The sequence below is a fragment of the Acartia tonsa genome, chromosome 2 (assembly GCF_053477335.1).
Source record: "Acartia tonsa isolate MP-2025a chromosome 2, ASM5347733v1, whole genome shotgun sequence".
Taxonomy (NCBI): Eukaryota; Metazoa; Arthropoda; class Copepoda; order Calanoida; family Acartiidae; genus Acartia; species Acartia tonsa.
Genome location: NC_137261.1, coordinates 41,113,322 through 41,131,016, shown reverse-complemented (window position 1 = coordinate 41,131,016; position 17,695 = coordinate 41,113,322). Strand labels below are relative to the sequence as shown.

The 17,695-nt window shown below is 30.6% G+C and overlaps 1 protein-coding gene across 7 annotated transcripts in view; it reads right to left on the bottom strand.

The window, feature by feature from the left end:
* LOC145311863 (uncharacterized) overlaps positions 1–17,469 on the bottom strand; it is an 83,691-nt gene extending 66,222 nt beyond the window's left edge. For all 7 annotated transcript variants that reach the window (XM_080150873.1, XM_080150877.1, XM_080150875.1 and 4 more), the window contains exon 1: positions 17,084–17,469. The gene's annotated coding sequence lies outside the window, so the exon portion shown is untranslated. The remainder of the gene's footprint in view (positions 1–17,083) is intronic.
* Between the last annotated feature and the right edge of the window lie 226 nt (positions 17,470–17,695).

Here is a 17,695-nt window from a genome sequence, read left to right as displayed (position 1 = left end):
ACATAACTAACTATAGAGTAACTTATAAATATTATTAATAACAATATCAATTATATCCATAACTATGTGTGTACTGTAATGCTGGAAGTGAGTTTAAATGTAGGTTAAATATTTCAACAACAAATGTGGTCCTTTCTCCAACTAGAAAGAACAATCCGTTTGACGGGCTGATATATACTAAACCCGCGGAATAGGAGTAAATTAGCGTGTCTACTTGCTACAAGGGAGGTGTCGGGTTCGAGTCTGCACCGAAGCTCATCATACTAGAGACGTTAAAATGGTTCCTACTCCTGACATGTCTGTCGAGTGCAGTTTTAGCAGGAGAAATGCCTTGAGCAGTGGAAATTATAACCTTACGCAGTTAGAACTTCCAGACAAGTGTCGTTAAATCAAAGGGTTAACATCCCATTACAAAACCTTGGTTTTTCTAGATGATATCTTAAAATTAACGAAAACCCCCACCCATAGAAAAGTTTCGATACAAAAAATAAAGTGCAAAAACTCTGTTTCTTTCCTTAAGAAAGGATGAACTAAGAATTTAAATTAAAATTCTTTGAGTTTGATATGTCTCTCAATATCAATATGAATAACTCTATTTCCTTTTCGAAAATGCAGCTACTCTATAAGTCTTTTCATTTTGTACTAACTGGACAAAGTGTCTCTAAAATCAGCCATGTGACGTCATAAAAATGAAGGATTATCCATCTCTTTTTGCGGGGTTTTCTTTCCCACTTCTCCTTCTCATCTCCATCATTTTTATGACATTTTATAACAGAATGTATGTTTGTCTGGTATCTTTCTACCTGCATGCAGCAAATGTTCTAGCTGATCCACTGATCCGATCTTGCTATCATTTCCAGCAAAGCTTCAGAAAAGTTCTATAAATGTTTTATATCCTAGAAGGTCCTTAAATTTCCAAATGATGAACAGCAAAGAAAACTTTGTTATTGGCAAATTCCTATTAAAACATGAGAATCTTATGATTTCAGCTAAACATTTTGAGATATTGTAATCCTCGTTTTAATTTACTCTGAACTCTGAATATCAAACTCAAGGAAAAATCCAAATAATAAATACATATTTATAAATATATTAAAATATCTATGTAGAAAATATTTGTTATCATATTGACATATACTAATAGACAAACTTAATTAAAGGCAAATCTTTTCCTTTATTTAGTATCGTTCTGCTAGTTGTTATTGGATATTCTTCTTGATATAAGCATGATAGAATTAACCTATCACTTTCAAACTAAGCATACTATTAATCTTACAATTAGGTACAACTCTTTAATCAGTACCATTAATTATGACCGTCTGTTTTTCTAATTTGTGTCTGATATGTATGTTGTCAACCTTGTTATTTTTTATGATGAACTTCAAAACTTTAAGAAATGGTTCTTTTTGAACTTAATACACATTAAAATTAAATACCTCGCCTTGTATGGACAAAGCCCAATCTGTACCACTTTTGATTCCTGTGACGTCATATAAATGAGGGAGATGAGAGGAGAAGTGGGAAAGAAAACCCCTAAAAAAGAGATGGAGACTCCCTCATTTTTATTACGTCACAGGAATCAAAAGTGGTACAGATTGGGCTTCGTTCTTGTATGAATTAAAAGAAGGGGATAAATTTAGTATAAGTTCAACAATCCCCAGTTTTAAATTTAATTTTAAGAAAGATTTTTAGAAAAAAATGCATATAAAAGATTAGCAAAGCATTACTGCATTGCAGTATCTCAACAAATATAATAAGTTTGCTAGTTTAAAAGCGTAATCTTTAGCAATTTCTTCTGAGATAAAATAGATTGTAAATAAAGTTAATGTTGGATCATTTTTATATTACTTGAAAAATTTAAGACTATTTAATCTTTCCTCTTTTCTTTCTTTCTTCGTCTATCTTTTCTTTAATGTATTAGTTCCTGTTAAATTTCGCGTATAATCCTGTTCCCTGAAAGTTATTTCTGAGAAAGATTTAGTTATTTTCTTATCCCATTATTTCCTTAATTTGACGTACTTTTTGTACTTAGCTGATTAAAGAAAATATTTATCTAGCCTTGACCTATCTTTATATCCTTTAAACTATTTAAAAATTATGAAATGACGCTTTCAAAACATAAAGCGTACTTAGATAGTAGACACAAAACATGTTTGTTTGTTCATAAATATTGTTACAGGACAGGGTAACATAGATATTACAATGTACTATGAGACAATGTGTCATTCTACGATTTTGTTGCTTGTAAATATTTGGGTATAAGGATGTTATATATTTTTTAAATGGCCACTGTCCTCTCCCTCCTTGAAGACATATTATATACTATCTCTTTTTCTGCGTTATAACTTGATAAAAAATAACAAGGACAAATATGTTTAAAGTAGCTCAGCAATAATGAGTATATATTTTGCTGGCAGTTTTCTAAATGTTATACGACAACTGGATAAGGTCTCGAATATTTAAGTTAAATTGATTCCCCGAGTAAAATTTCTAAAGACAAAAAAAATCTTTAGACATAGGTATATAATACTGAACTTATGAACTTCTAGCATCTAGGGGATCCTTACATTAATTAAAACATCTAAAAGACTTAAAGCCCCTATCGCATTATTTTTTTGTTGAAAAAGAGGCAAATGTTTTCTCTGGGAGCCATATTTCTTAGAATATGTCGTGTATCTTTCGAACAGCATTAAATCTTCCCATGGTCAATATAAAACTTCCTTCGTCATTGCAGAACAATAATACTTGCCTTTTAGGAGATCTTAGTGAAAGACATACTGATATTTATGATGTATAGAGCAGCTGTGCTTTACAAATAATAAACAATAGGGTGAGATATTAGCTGATATTGAAAACATAATGCTTATCAAATAAACTGGTTTTGACACACAAACATATACCCAATACACATTTCAGTGTTCAAAATATTTCACAGAATCATAATGATAATAATACTGTTATAAAAAGTAAGAAGGTTTTTTTTGTACCTAAAGATCTTGCTAGCTTCTGGACCATTTAAGCTAGTTTTAGATTGTAGTCTTGGCATGATTTTAGGCTAATTTTCTACTCCCTCAGTTCATCTTTAAATACAGAGCCCTGAAAGAACAGGGGCGCAGCTATTATTAAAAGTAATAAAAATAAAGCTTCATTAAATTTCTTTGATTTTGTTTGTGTTTCACTTTTTAATTTTTTAAAGTCAATATTTTGTGCTTTTTTGTATCAAAATGAGAGACTTTAATCATAATGTTGACATAATTTTAAGTGCATTTTGAAGCTTTTAGGTTTGAAAGTGTTCTTTCCGCTCCCCACAATTACTCCTCCCGCATTATACCAAAACACAAGCGGTTTTAAAGACTTAAAACTCTTTTCTTTCTATTTTGATAATAAAATATGTTTTGGCATAAATGTCCTTTTTCGTGGTTTTGTATAAATACTACTATGAAAATACACACTTCATACAAAAATAGGTTTGTTTGCTGCAAAATTACCTTCAAGACCTTAGAAAAGATATTATAAAGTTGTGTTACAGCCACTAAAAAAGCAAAGCAAAGTATTGCGCCACTCATTACACCAAATAACAGCTGCAATAGTAAAAAAGGAACTTAATAAATTGAAATATTGAAGAATCAAGTTAATTCTTAATTTAGTAATCATGAAAAACGTGGTTTTAGGCTTTTGTAATGCACCCTCGTTCCTAGTTCCGTTGATGCTAGAGTCGCAGGGCAGGGAGGGAAGAGACATTGAGTTGTTTATTACACTCGTCCCCAAAGTTTTATATTAACGTTTTGTATTCGTTGGCTCAAAAACTTTGGGATCTTTCATTAAACTTTGGTTGGTTGGTTAATTGAGGTCAGTGTTTAAAGGTTTCAACCAATAATTATAATCTACAGAAAGAGTAAATTTATGTATCATAATTGGAGATGTACATCAATTTATCGGCTATTGTCTTACTCCTTTAGATTTCTGGTCGCAGACAATAGTTAATAAAATTGAAACCAGAATTATTGAAATAGTTGTGTTATATGCAAATAATATGCGGGAAAATTTTAAACTTTAGCAAAGTTTTCACTGTATAAATAATTAGTGGGCAAATTTACTACATGAGATGAAAAATATAAGGACCATTATCAACATATTTTTATGAGACCAATAAATGCAAATTTTAAAGTAAGTTAAAAGTGTTAAAATTACATGTTTTATAGTTGGCTTATTTCTTATATAGGCAATAATTGTAAAAAAATTCCTTTTCGTTGGATTTACTTAAACACACAAACGGACAAATGTACGTACAAACTCTAGTTAAAGAGTAGCTACGTTACCTAATATTCTTTTTAGTTAAATTGTTTGATTGTATTATTAAAATTCTTATCTTTTTAAGTTTTTTTTTATAAAAGGTAACTAAAAAATAAATAGCATTTGTATATAGTTTACCCTTTGGAAGAATTAGAAAGCCGTCTATAGCTGTTTAATTTCAAGGACTTAAGAATGATCAATAAGTATACTATACTTTGCATAAATCAATGCATTCAACTTATTTGTACTGATAAAACTGTCCTTTATTTGGAAGGGAGGGATCAATGAAAATAAATTATTTTCTCTTTGTGGCAGCTTATAGTGCCTATAAAAAATGACGTCATACAATACAAATTATCAATGATAGGCCAGTATACATTTTAATTGGCCGATAGTAAAATCTATACTGGCCTATCATTGGTCGTTTGTATTTTTTTTTTGAGGCACTATAAGCTGATTCTCTAAATACCATGGAAAATAAATAGTTAATAATAAATAGTTTTAATATCACCTTTCATTTACCAAATATTAGGTCATTATTTTTTAAAAATTATACGTTTATTTCCTCTATCCCTGAATCCCATGAAATTGCTGGCAATTAATAATTGAAGATTCTTTCTAAGGCCAGTAATCACATGCATTGTGGCGTAGCATGGCAATATATAGGAGAATCAAGAACAATTGTTTCAATAAGTAGCATAGCCATTGTATAGAACATAAATTAACTGAATTTTTTCTGTTTAAATGAGAAATATTCAAGTAATAGAACTGCCTCTGTACAACTGGAACAAACTGGTGTTTGCCTACTGACTGAAATAAGATTCTGTTGCAATGCAAGGAGCGATATACTTTGTAAACTAAAGCAGTTGTTGTCATCTTGAGAGGGCGAGCATTAGTGACCAGACAGGCATAAAAACAGAGGCGTTCTCCACTTCGAAATATTTTGAATTTTTTTGGAGTTATTTGTTTATTTATAATTAATACTATTTTTTATGTGGGGTCTTTAGAAACCCTAAAGGGTTAAGCCTAACTTCAAAATATTTTTAGGAGAAGGTTAATGATTATTTTTGCACATTTTCTTGGTTTGTTGAAAATATATTTTTTAACAAAGTACGACACAGGAAATTGAAAGTCACAATCTACGTCAATCAGAAAGTCAGAAAGATTAATGCAAGTGCTACTCTACAATAGAACAGATATTATATTATTCTATAATTTTAAGCTTCGCTTTCAAACATATTTCCCTTCTTGTTGAAAGTTAAATCTGACAAATAATGTATAAAGGAGTGAAAGGTGTAAGTAGAAAGTTTTGTAAAATCTGCACTGAAAGGCTGCGGCGCAAATTGCAGCATTGATGTGGAGCCGAAACATCATAGATACTCCATGGCAAAAAAAGATGATAGTAACAGTTAGATTTTTATTATCAATGCCAAAATATTGGGTAAATTAGTTTTAATATGCTGAACAAACATGCTAAACTTCGAAAAAAATCTTTAAAATCATAAGTCAATGATTCTTACTGAATCTTTTAGAGCTAAATAATATCCACGAATCTCTTTATAATCCATTATTTTATTATGTTATATTTTGGTCGAAAAATCCATTGATTTATTTCTTTTAGTCTTACTTATTTTTTCCCTCTATAGCCTTCAAGAGAAACAGTATACACTACAACATATAGTTAAGGAGCTATTTATGAGATTTTGCTTGAATAAAGTGCAACTCCCCAACTCTGGATTGCAGTAAAGTTAAAGTTAAAGTAATGTATTGATGGATAGTTATAGTATAACAACACAAGTTACTAGGCAAGTTTTACATTACAGATTAAAGATTTCTTTTCTAGTTTTCAGTAAAGTACCCAAGGCTTGGCACCTGAAGCTACACTTTGTTGTTCATTTTCAAAACATAACCTAAGCTAATGATAAGTCCAAAATATACAATATGCAGCAGCCGAGATTCGCTTTTTGTACTTCATGGAGCCGCCAGGATTATTACGGCGGTGAGCCAAATTTCGAATACAGTCGCTTAGAGTTGTGTTCAGTATTGGACTCTGCTGCCGAGCCCTGAGAAAATTTTTTTTTCTATAGTTGACTAAACTTTACTTAACCTATAAATAAAAAGAACAATTATATCCAAAAGTAGCACATATAACAAACAAATTGCGTATTATATTATAAAATATAAAATAAATCAAAAGAAAAATCAAACGACTTTCATTAAAATAAGCCATATTTGTATTTGATAATATTTACATATATTGATTTTTCTATGTATATTAAAAGATAATGAGTTACATGTGTTAATTCTTAAAATTATTCATTAAAAAACTTGTCTGCAATTTATAAAAAAAAATTATAAATATGGTATATTTATCATTCAATACGTAATAAATTTTTATTTTTATTTTACTTTAAAATTATTTATATACCAGTAACCTCACCCCTATTCTTATCTGATATTTTTCCGAAAGGGGGTGTACTGTCCTTTTACCCCCCTTAGTAAATGAATAAAACAGTTGAGTTACCAGAAGAGATAATCCCTTAAAGGCAGAGCCCAATCTGTCCAGCAATTATTGAGATTTTAAGCTTCAGACAGACGGACAGGCAGACAGATGGAAAAAGTTTGCGTTCTTAAGCATCTTTGCATTTGATTTACATTATTAAAAATGCCTATTAAACACTTTTAAAATCTAACATCGCAAAAATTTGCAAATTAATTTTTTCAGTACATATAGATGCATATAAATTGTACCTTTAATTCAGACTGTTTATTTTAATTTTGTATATATTTTAGGGAAATTTAGAGGAAAAGTCAATTGGAGGTAAAACGAACTTCCTTAAAAGTTTATGCTAATTTTATTTCACTCACTTTAATCGTAAAATCTTTTTTATGCATGAGAGAAAGTAATTCCTATTCAATGGTACTATAAAAAGCTGGACCAAATTTTTATTTGATATTGGTATTTCTTTCTAGCGGGGGGTAGGAATAAAAAGGCCACCTATAAGAAGAAAAAAAACTTATTAACCAGATTATTTTTGATGAATATTTGGATAAAACACACACTTTTAGGAAAATAAACTTTAAGTCTATAAGTTGTAAAAGACTCCTCCCTCCCTTCTTAAAAGTGCACATTTCTAGAGGTTGAAGGTTAGCAGGGAGGGAGGGGACAATGGGCTCTTTATTACAATAGTCCCCAAAGTTTTATAATAACGTTTTCTTATTCGTTGGCTAAATAGCCTTCGGGACTTTAACTGAATTTTTGATTGGTTGTTTTATTAATGTCCAAACGTTTCAACCAATAATTATATTCTACAGAAGGGGTAATTTTAATTTGAGATGTACATCAATTTATTGGCCATTATCCCTGGAAGGTTGGGCTGGTGCACTAAAATTGTGTAGCAAGGAAAAAGGTGAATTATTTGCAAAGAGAAACTAGTTAAGATAAAGATTTCCTAAGATTTATCCTCTGCCTTCATGGAGAGGGAATAAGGATTAGGAAAATTGGAAAAAATAAAGGGGGTGCTGCCACTTTTACCACTAATCAATGTTTATGAATACGTTGGTATGTAAACATGAATGTACCATTCCAGTTTCGCCTCTTTTGAAAGTGGAATGGTACATTACAAAAATCAAGAGAGGGGAAAATGGAATTATACATTAACTTTTTTTATAGAGACAAAACCATAATCATAGATTATATTTCTGCTTTTATAAACATGATTTCAACCTCCTAACTGTATTATATTATGTATTAAATATTATGGATAAATAAGTATAAATTTAATAGATGTATTTTTGTCAATAAGTAGGTGTATAATTGACAAATCATAAATTAAATGGATGTATTTTTGTATTTATGTAGGTGTATAATTGACACCAAACTTTGAATAAGACATTGCAATAACTGTTTTTTTGTCATACCCCCTAAAAATGCAGGTGTGAATTTAACAGTAAAACTGTGTTTATGACATTACATCACTGTGTTTATGACAGTATTATCACTGTATTTTTGCTAGTGGCAAATCTGCCATGTACCCAAATAAAGTTTTATTTAGAGAAAACCTCACTCCTTTAACCTACTATATATATTCTTAGAAAAAGATATTTGGCAAGGTTATTTTCTCTAATACCCTGGTAATTTTACTAAATATATACCTAGTCTTCTTATAAAAGTAACTATCTCTCTCTCTTTTGCAAAGAATATCACAATTGCTCAACCGATAAGATTCTCTGTTAAAGTGAAGCTTCTTATGGGTCCAGGATTTTTATATAACTATTTTGTGGGAAAGTACCAACCTCAAAAGAGAAATCGCTCCTAGAATAAAACATAATTAAAAATAAAATAAAATTGAAAGTTGAGGGTCGACTTTCTCCCATACCTTTGTTCCTAGAGGCCTCTGGGTGCGCAGCCGCTATTATAATAATATTCTGAAACATTTTTAAGAGGTAAAGGTATCCCTTTCCTGGGCTGTACGTATATACATATATTTGCAACTTTGTGAATCAAAGTTTTGCTCGCCAATTAAAGTTTTGGTATAATATATGCGGGTCCAGAGATTTACAAGTACGTCTATACATTACGCAGGCTGGCCAACAATAAAATGATAAACTTTAGAGTATTGACAGGGTGGCCAACATTAAAATGAAAAGACTTTTCAGTATTGATAGGATGGCCAATAAACAATGATATACTTGTAAGTGACAGAGTGGTTAACAATCAAATGATAGACTTTTCAGTGGCCAACAATTTAATAATAGCATTTTGGGACCAAGAAAACTTCGAATAATTTATGTTCTATAAAAAGAGCGACCAAACAGCGTTTCCGATAAATTGTAATTTTACTTTTACATTGATTCTTGATTACTTTCTATAAACACTTGTACGTAAAATATTTACTGAGAAACGAGAACTTTGAAATTAAAATAAGATTTTTAATTGCAGTAATTTTAAAATCAAATTGTTCGAACGTCGTAAAAGTTAACATTTTGTATGAAGATTCTTATAACAATAAGGTTGATTTAATTATGAAGCGTAAGAACTCAGGAAGCATTTTTTAAGCTTAGTGTGTTCATTTAACAGGTTAAATTCAATGATCTGATTTATATAGCTTCGCTTATGAAAGTTGTCCTTCTTGTTATATTTTTTTTTATATTTTATCATTAATTATCTACAAACTCTTATAAAACTTTAAAAGTCATAATTATAATTTTCTTTATTTTTAAGAATATTTTTAAAAGCGAAGCTTTTCTATAATTAGGGTCGGTCCGTCCGTCCGAGATAGATAGCTTTTATCCGTTAATTTAGGCATGTTAGAATTGTCCTATCGATTTCAAACTTTGCATGATGATTCCTGTAGTAGTTTGGTACGATTTTGAAAGCGTAGCAAATCTATGATCATTACCAGAATGTCCGTATGTCCATTTTAAACATGTTGATTTTTCTACTTTTTTAACAACAAATTTTCAAGTGTTTTAATTATCCGTTTGATCTGATTTTTGGTATATTGATTCCTGGGACAACAAAGAACAATATTATAAGCGAAGCAACTCTATAATCAAGTTCAAAAATGTAAGTATGTCCATAAATATTATCCTGTTTTTAAGCAGTTTTTCAACAAATTTACCTACAATTTTGATTCGACATTTATACATTTATGTTCCGATTTTTCAGTTCAGATACTATACAAGTGTTAATGTCCGTTTGTCCTACCGTTTCAGTGCTTCGCTTTTATGGATGTTGTCATCCTTGTTTTTTGAAGATTGCTAATGAAAAGCAGCTAATTAGTGTTTAATACAAACTACTTCTAAGAAAATATTTTTCAATGGTTTGTTAATTGTTCCTTATAAAGTCAAATACATATTTTGTATCGACAGGGTTATGACAATAGAAGATAATTTGTTCTTTTCACCCAAAAATAAAGCTATGTCGATAACAAACGGATACGCTCCTGGGGGGCTCTAGGGGCAATTGCAGAATTTTTTTGTCGAGGGGGGGGGGGAGTCGACACTCCACTTTTAATATTAGATTAAGACTTTTGCTCTTAATGTCTTCATATCAACCTGTGGTGTGCAGTGCACAGTGTTTTGCAAGGGAGTACGCGAAGCGCATCTGAAAGATTGTACGTACAACCTGTACGTTTTTTGCTACCCCCCTTTAACCGAATTCGAGATAGAGAATGTATTAGAGAGAGGAGTAATTTTGTTCATTTTTTTACTGGTGGAAAAATTGATAGACAAAAATATACATATAATACAAATAATACAAAGTAGTAGTACGATGTCTGTCTGTCTGAAGCTTAAGATCTCAGTAACCACTGAACCGATTGGGCTCTACTCTTCAGAGAATATACTAAATGATCCTGGGATGGTATTAAGCTATTTTCTTGGGTGGTGGGACACCCTCCCCCCCCCCACAAACAAATTTTACTTTATCTTATTAAATCTAAAATATGAAAAATTAGGTTGATCAAACCTCTTGGGGTGAATCCCCTAGAGGTTAGGGGCGAAGCCGCTAGTTCTTAAAAATGCATTCTCCTGCACATTTTAAAATAAACATGATTCAAGGACGTGGTCGAATAGTTTTTAAAAGAGAAGCTTTTCTATAATTAGAGTCCGTCCGTCCGCCTGTAACGTTAATTAATTTAGACATGTTATAATTGTTCTGTCGATTTCACACTTTACATGATAATAACTTTACAGTTAGGAAAGATATACAAAGGGCAGCAACACGGTACAATATCATAGGCGAGGCATCTCTATAATCAAATCCAATAGTATGTCCTTTTACTGTATCCTGCATTTAATAAATTTAACAAGTTTTGTATAGGATTGCAAATTAGTGTTCTGATTATTAAGTTCTGACACTCTCTAAGTCTTATTGTTCTTCCTTCTGATTTTAGAGCTTTGCTTATATGGATGTTATAATCCTTGTTTTAAAATTTGCAATAAATAAATCTGTTTTATTTCAATTAAAACAGACTTTTCCTTGACTAGGATCTACCAAGTGTTTTTATTAACCCAAAGACTCAATCTTATCTTCTCTATATTCAGGGTATGCCCGAATGTCTATAATACGTCAGTACAGCTGCCATATATAATATATATGATACATAAAAGCCACATTTGCCTTCACTGTTTACATTAGATTTAATCATATTTTTTTGTTTAAATTATTTTGTTTACAATTTCTAAAAATGCTGCTAAAAATTTTGCTGAGTGTAATATACGGCGTTATCCCTCAAAGTGCTTTATTGAGCACCGAACTCCCCTCCCCCTTATTTTTATTTATTCTATTTAAACAAAATAAAGGGAGGAAGTTTGTTTGTCCATTACTTAGGTAAGGTTAGGATAGGTTATAATGAGTACTAGATAGCCCAGCAGGGTTAAGGTTCACCGGAGAGGTTGGGCAAAACAAGCGTCATCCTATTTTTTAAAAATTAATGGAGGTGGGTTTCAGTGGCTAACAGGCATTTTGTGGTAAAGCACTTTATACAGGTTTAAGTCTTTTGATTTGAGGGTTTGTCAGCTTGTTATTGCTACTAATGAATGTAAAATTTAGCATGTGTAATGTTAGTACATAAAGTACAAATAAGTTATTTTTGCAGAGTCAAATATTTTACTTAAAGATAACCACATTTTTAACTTTATTGCATAACAAATGTCTGAATAACAATTGAAACTCAATCAATCTTATAAAATTGACTATTTGATATAACTATTTGATTTACATATATGAGAGAAATTACTCCTTTAGTAGATTAGAATTATTGGTGTGAAAGCTTGGACACTGCAAAATTGTACAACCCAGTTAAGATTTTATAACAAAAATTGAAGCTAACAAATGAGAGAATTTAAAGGTATAAAGGGAAAAAACACAAAATTTACATATTTAGAAAGAAAATAAAAAAAGAAAAATTTCCTACAACAAAAATAAACTTACCCTTCTTTAAAAAGATGAATTTATTTTAAAATGTACTTTAAAATAAATACTAATCTAGTTTTGCAGAAAAGAAATTTGTTTTTAAAAACCTGAAAATAAGAATTATCCAAAAAAATGAATGGAATTCAATCATAGGACTAAATGGACTAGAAAGGAATGTTACTTTTTGCTGCAAATTGTTCCAGGGCTCGGCAGTTGTCAAATTTAAGAAAGGCTTGACTGTGGGTTGCAATAAAAGGCTGCTTGGCATTTAAGTGTAGAAAATATTAAAAAGCTGTTGTTTGATTAGCGTTTAGCTGTGGGCTGCCCAAAAAAATGGCGGCTGCAGTTATATGCGTAATTTTATAGGGCTGCGGTTGCAGATAGTTCAAGTAAACGCTGCGAGCTGCAGTTGTTTTTTAGTGCCGGTTTCGGTGTCAAAATAAAAGGCGGTCGAAGTTTAATTTTCGGCTTCAGACGGCTACCATCAATATAGCTTTTGCTGAAAATTGTTTCAAATAATGCGGTGGAACTCGGCGCCAGCTGCGGATACCCAGCCCGAGTATATACACTCTGATAGTTAGCAGACACTAGACAGTCATTTTTGCAGCTAAGTACTGTGTCTTAATGCAAGGACATCAAGGATAAAAACTTCCTTATAAGCAAAAATAAATAAATCAGACAGTCAGACAAACGAGCATTAACGAGAGAAAGATACTTCGATTTTTTCTTTTCGGGGCGTCCAAGCTTTTTCATTCGGGGGGGGGGGGGGTAAAAATTTGAAAATAAAAATGTTGGGGATGCCGTAGGCACCCCCACGCTCATTTTGGGAGGGGGTAATCTTTATATCATAGAGGGAAGCTTTTTTATTTGGAGGGGGGGGGGGGTAATCACCTCATTACCCCCCCCCCCCCTTGGACGTCTATGATTTCTTTGTACCTAATCATGATAGGAATCAATATGAATTCAAGTAATTAGTACAAAATTATGCCATAATCCCAAAAACCATGCTATTGAAAAGTCAATTCACCATGTTAAAGATTTTCTTGTCATGGTATGTCTAAACTAACATTCAAAGCTCTCAATTACAGACGGAACATAAGGTATAAAATCTTTGCTTTTCAAAACAATATATACGACGTAAAAGGCAGTTTTCTATATTAGAAATTAAATCAAGTATTTAAAAGAATGTACAAAGTCATTAAGCAGGATGATATTAAAGTGAAATAAAGATATGTGTTAAATAAGCATATCTATGTTTTTAAATTATTAATGTATATTTTAAATATTTCACTGTAAAATATCAATAATAGTTATTTATAGTTATTTTTTAGCCCGTGCCTTCGGCACCTCGGGGCTAAAATAACTGGTTTTAATCTTATGATTGTACATTTCTATATTCGTAGAAAACTGGATATAATACGATGCTAGACATAGTTTTTCGTATTCATGAGAACCGGTTCCTATCCACCGGATTCAAATGAATACGAGAAAAATGTTTCTTATAACATTGCACTACATTTTTTGTGTAATTTATCTTCATTTTAATACTTGTTTTTCTTAGTACTGCTATGTGTGATGCACAATAAAGTGTTTTTAAAATCAATTTTCATAACAAAATAGCAATTATGGGTAAAATGATTTTTTTTATAATTAAAGCTATTTACATAGGAAAAGGAATTAAAAAGTATTATAAGGCGCAAACTTATTGATATATAATTAATTGGATGTTGCAACATTTCGCCTACTCTAATAAATGGTCCTTACAGCTGGCTAATATAACGATACTCCCACATCCATCCCTTTTACTACATACTTCCCCTCCAGATAGAGGTAAAAACTGATCAATAAACAAGGACAAATGTAGCAGCCTAAATTGACGACAAAATTTCCCTTGTCATAATATCCACGTATATTATATCAACTGTCAAAAAAATCGTTTTTTATGAAGAACTGTTTTTTTATTAAATTTCATCAGTATGTTGTTTTGAATCAATATTTACTCTCGCTTATCTATAAAACTAATAAAAATAACATTATCACTGAAATTTCAAAATATACTAGTGGCTTTGACCCTAGCCTTTAAAAGAAGATTGAAGACTTAACGTCTACAGTTTTTTTAGCGGACAGACGGACAGACAGACATATTGTTACTTAAGTGTTCTAATATAAACTGATAATATTTACAATTTTATACATGCTTCTGTTACTTTAGTGTTCTAATATAAACTAATGATATTTACAATTTTATACATGCTTCTGAGGCACTTTTATATGAAACTATGGTAGATCTTATTATGCAAAATCCTACATTGATTTATTTAAATGCAAAGGGGCTAAATTGTTATATGAAATTTTATGTTAAGTATTTGGGGGTCTAAGCGGACATACAGGCATAAATTTTATGTATTTCTTATTTCAATTTTAGATTAAATGATATAAAAAATCTATATGTTTTCGTGGTTATCTCCTAGGCTAGCTTAAGAAATTAGATAGAATTTAGCTGATTAAAAGCGAAGCTTTTCTATAATTAGGGTCTTTTTTATGTGATCTAATCATCCGATTGATCTGATTTTTGGTATATTGATTCCTGGAACAACAAAGTATAATATAATAAGCGAAGCAACTCTATAATCAAGTCCTAAAAATGTAAGTATGTCCATAAACATTATCCTAAATCAAGCAGTTTTTCAACAAATTTACTTACAATTTTGCTTTGACTCTTATACATTTATATTATGATTATTCAGTTCTGACACTATACAAGTGTTACTGTCCGTTTGTCCTACCGTTTCAATGCTTCGCTTTTATGAATGTTGTCATCCTTGTTTTTATTGAAAAATTGTTGGATTGAAGGTACATAAAATAAACATGATATAATCAAGTATATATCCTGTCCTAAAAAGTTAGGATAATCAATTATAATATTAGGCGTAAATTATGTTATACTATTATATTATACTTGTACATCATACAAAATTGATAAATAGTCTGTGATGAAGTAAGTTAACAAGGATGACTACATCCATCAAAGCGAAACACAATTAATTGTAATTATAAAGTTACAATGCTTTTAATATAAGAAAACCTGTAAAAAGTATGCTTATAACTACTACCTTGTCACAATTTTAGATTTGCTATACCCCTAAATATTTAATCATTACAGTATATTTCATATAAAGCTCAAATTAGTATCAAAAGTCTAAATTTACGTCTAAGAAATTCAGTACCGGACAGAAAAGCTACAAATTTAGAAAAACTCGCTGTTAAAAAGTGTAAAAATGGATAGGTTTTTAAAAAAAACTATAATTTTATAAAACTTTTATAAAACTTTTAAAAACTTTTATAATCATAGATAATTCTAAAATAAGCTCTTAATTCTAATTAATTGAAACCTTTTAGGTTTTTATTTAATAAATAAACATTTTATTTTAAAAGCAAAACTTTTCAATATTTTCTCGTCCGCAAGCATAAAAGTCAGTAACGGATAGTTTTAATTATTAATGTAGGCACTGGTTATAATCTTTCTATTGATTTCAACTGTGTACAAAGATTCTCCAAACAATAAGGTGTAGTTTAGAAACAAATCAACTAAATAATCAATTAGTAAAATTAACAGTCCTCTCCTTATAATTGTTATTCTTGCATATTTCTGAATTAGTAATAACAAATAAATATGTAAAATATAGAATAGAAAAAAAACAAGTAAAACATAAATATTTTCTGAAAATTTTTATATGAATATAAGTTGAAATCAGGGTTGGTAAAAACCCGGGTTTTTTAAAAATAACCCAACCCATTGGGTTTTATTAATAAAATCCGGGTTTTTTGGGTTTTATTGTTTTCTAAAGATTATTACCTAGGAATTTTAAGATATAGGATGTTTGTCTGTACCATAGGATCTCGCTAACCGCTGAATTGGTATGGTTCTCCTGTACAGGGTAGCTTTTCATAGGTCCAGGGAAGGTTTATTCCAATTTTGGAGGAGGGCACCACAAATCTCCTAAGAGAAATCTGCCCCCCCCCCAAAAAAAAAAAAAATTAGATAAAAATCTTCAACGGGCCCGTGAGAAGCTAATTGTAATTGAGAACCATATCGGTTCAGTGGTTAGGGAGTTATTTTGGTACATATAGACAGACATTCCGTTACTTGTATATAAAAATAAGCATTTAAATTCAGTTATACAATAGTTAAAATAAAATGTTTTTATAATATCAATTATTTGTTTGTAAATAGTACTCCTTATGAGTCAAAATAGAGTTAACATTATCGACAAAAGGTACATCTAAAAAAAACCCGTTTTTTTTGGGTTTTTTTTGAGTTAAAAAACCCAATAAAACCCAACTTGGGTTTTTTACTTGGGTTTTTTATGCCAACCCTGGCTGAAATAGATAGTAAACATTATAAAAATAAAGTATTATACTTAGTATTCATTTGTTTGTGAAATCATACTATATTTTTTTAAATACTCATATATGAAGTGTTTTGATAGGTATTTTGTTTGATTGAGTCAGTGAGGTAGGAATAAGTTAATTAATCCAGGGCTCGGAAGCCGCGCCTCAGCTGCCTGTAAAACAACCTTTGATAATTATGAAAATTAGTTAGAAGTCTACAAAGCCCTGAATTAATCTTTCCAAAACAATTTCGATTTCTCTAAAAATTTTATTTTGTTTTAATTTTTGAATGGGAAAATAATTAATTTTTATATGGGTTACAGTCTATCATATCATCACTTTTAAATAAATATATATGATTGGTCAGTCCACATGAACCATTGGGATTAAAAAATGAAACTTTAACATTGAATCCCCATAGAAACAAATACAAAGAGAACATATTAAAGTTACACTTCTTTGAAGAATAAAAAATACCTTTCACTTATAAAAAAATGTATATCTGTCACCACGTATCACCAGATCAAACTCCAAATCCAATGTTGAAAGCTATGAACTTGAACAGATCAGTAAATCATAAAAAATTACGCACTTCACTGACGTCAACAAATGTATTGTGGGACACTTTAGCAGAATTTATTTCCGACCACTTTTACAGCACTTCATTTTTAAAATATTGGTTGTCACCCAGCTTTCTTTCACAAGTATAGTAAAAATAAAACTATTATAATTCGTATTTTTATATAGGAATATGACTATTAATAATCAACACCGTGGGGATTTGATAAAACACTGTACTTTTATCTCCAACTAGAAATTATATCTGGCTTGTACTGTCGACTTCGATGGCGCACAAAATGACTGAGATGAAAATTCACTTAGTGAAACCTGTAGAAAAGGAGAGAAAGAGAGACAGAGGAAGGGAAGGGGGTGGTAAGCCGGGTACGTGATGTGGATAGAGAAACGGTGGATTTTTTTTCGGAGAGAAAATAAAAGGCGGGGAAAATGAAAGAAGGAAGAGAAAAGGAAAGGTTGACACTCGTGGGGCCCAGACTTCAGAGGGTGTTTTAAAAAGTAGAGAGCGAGAGA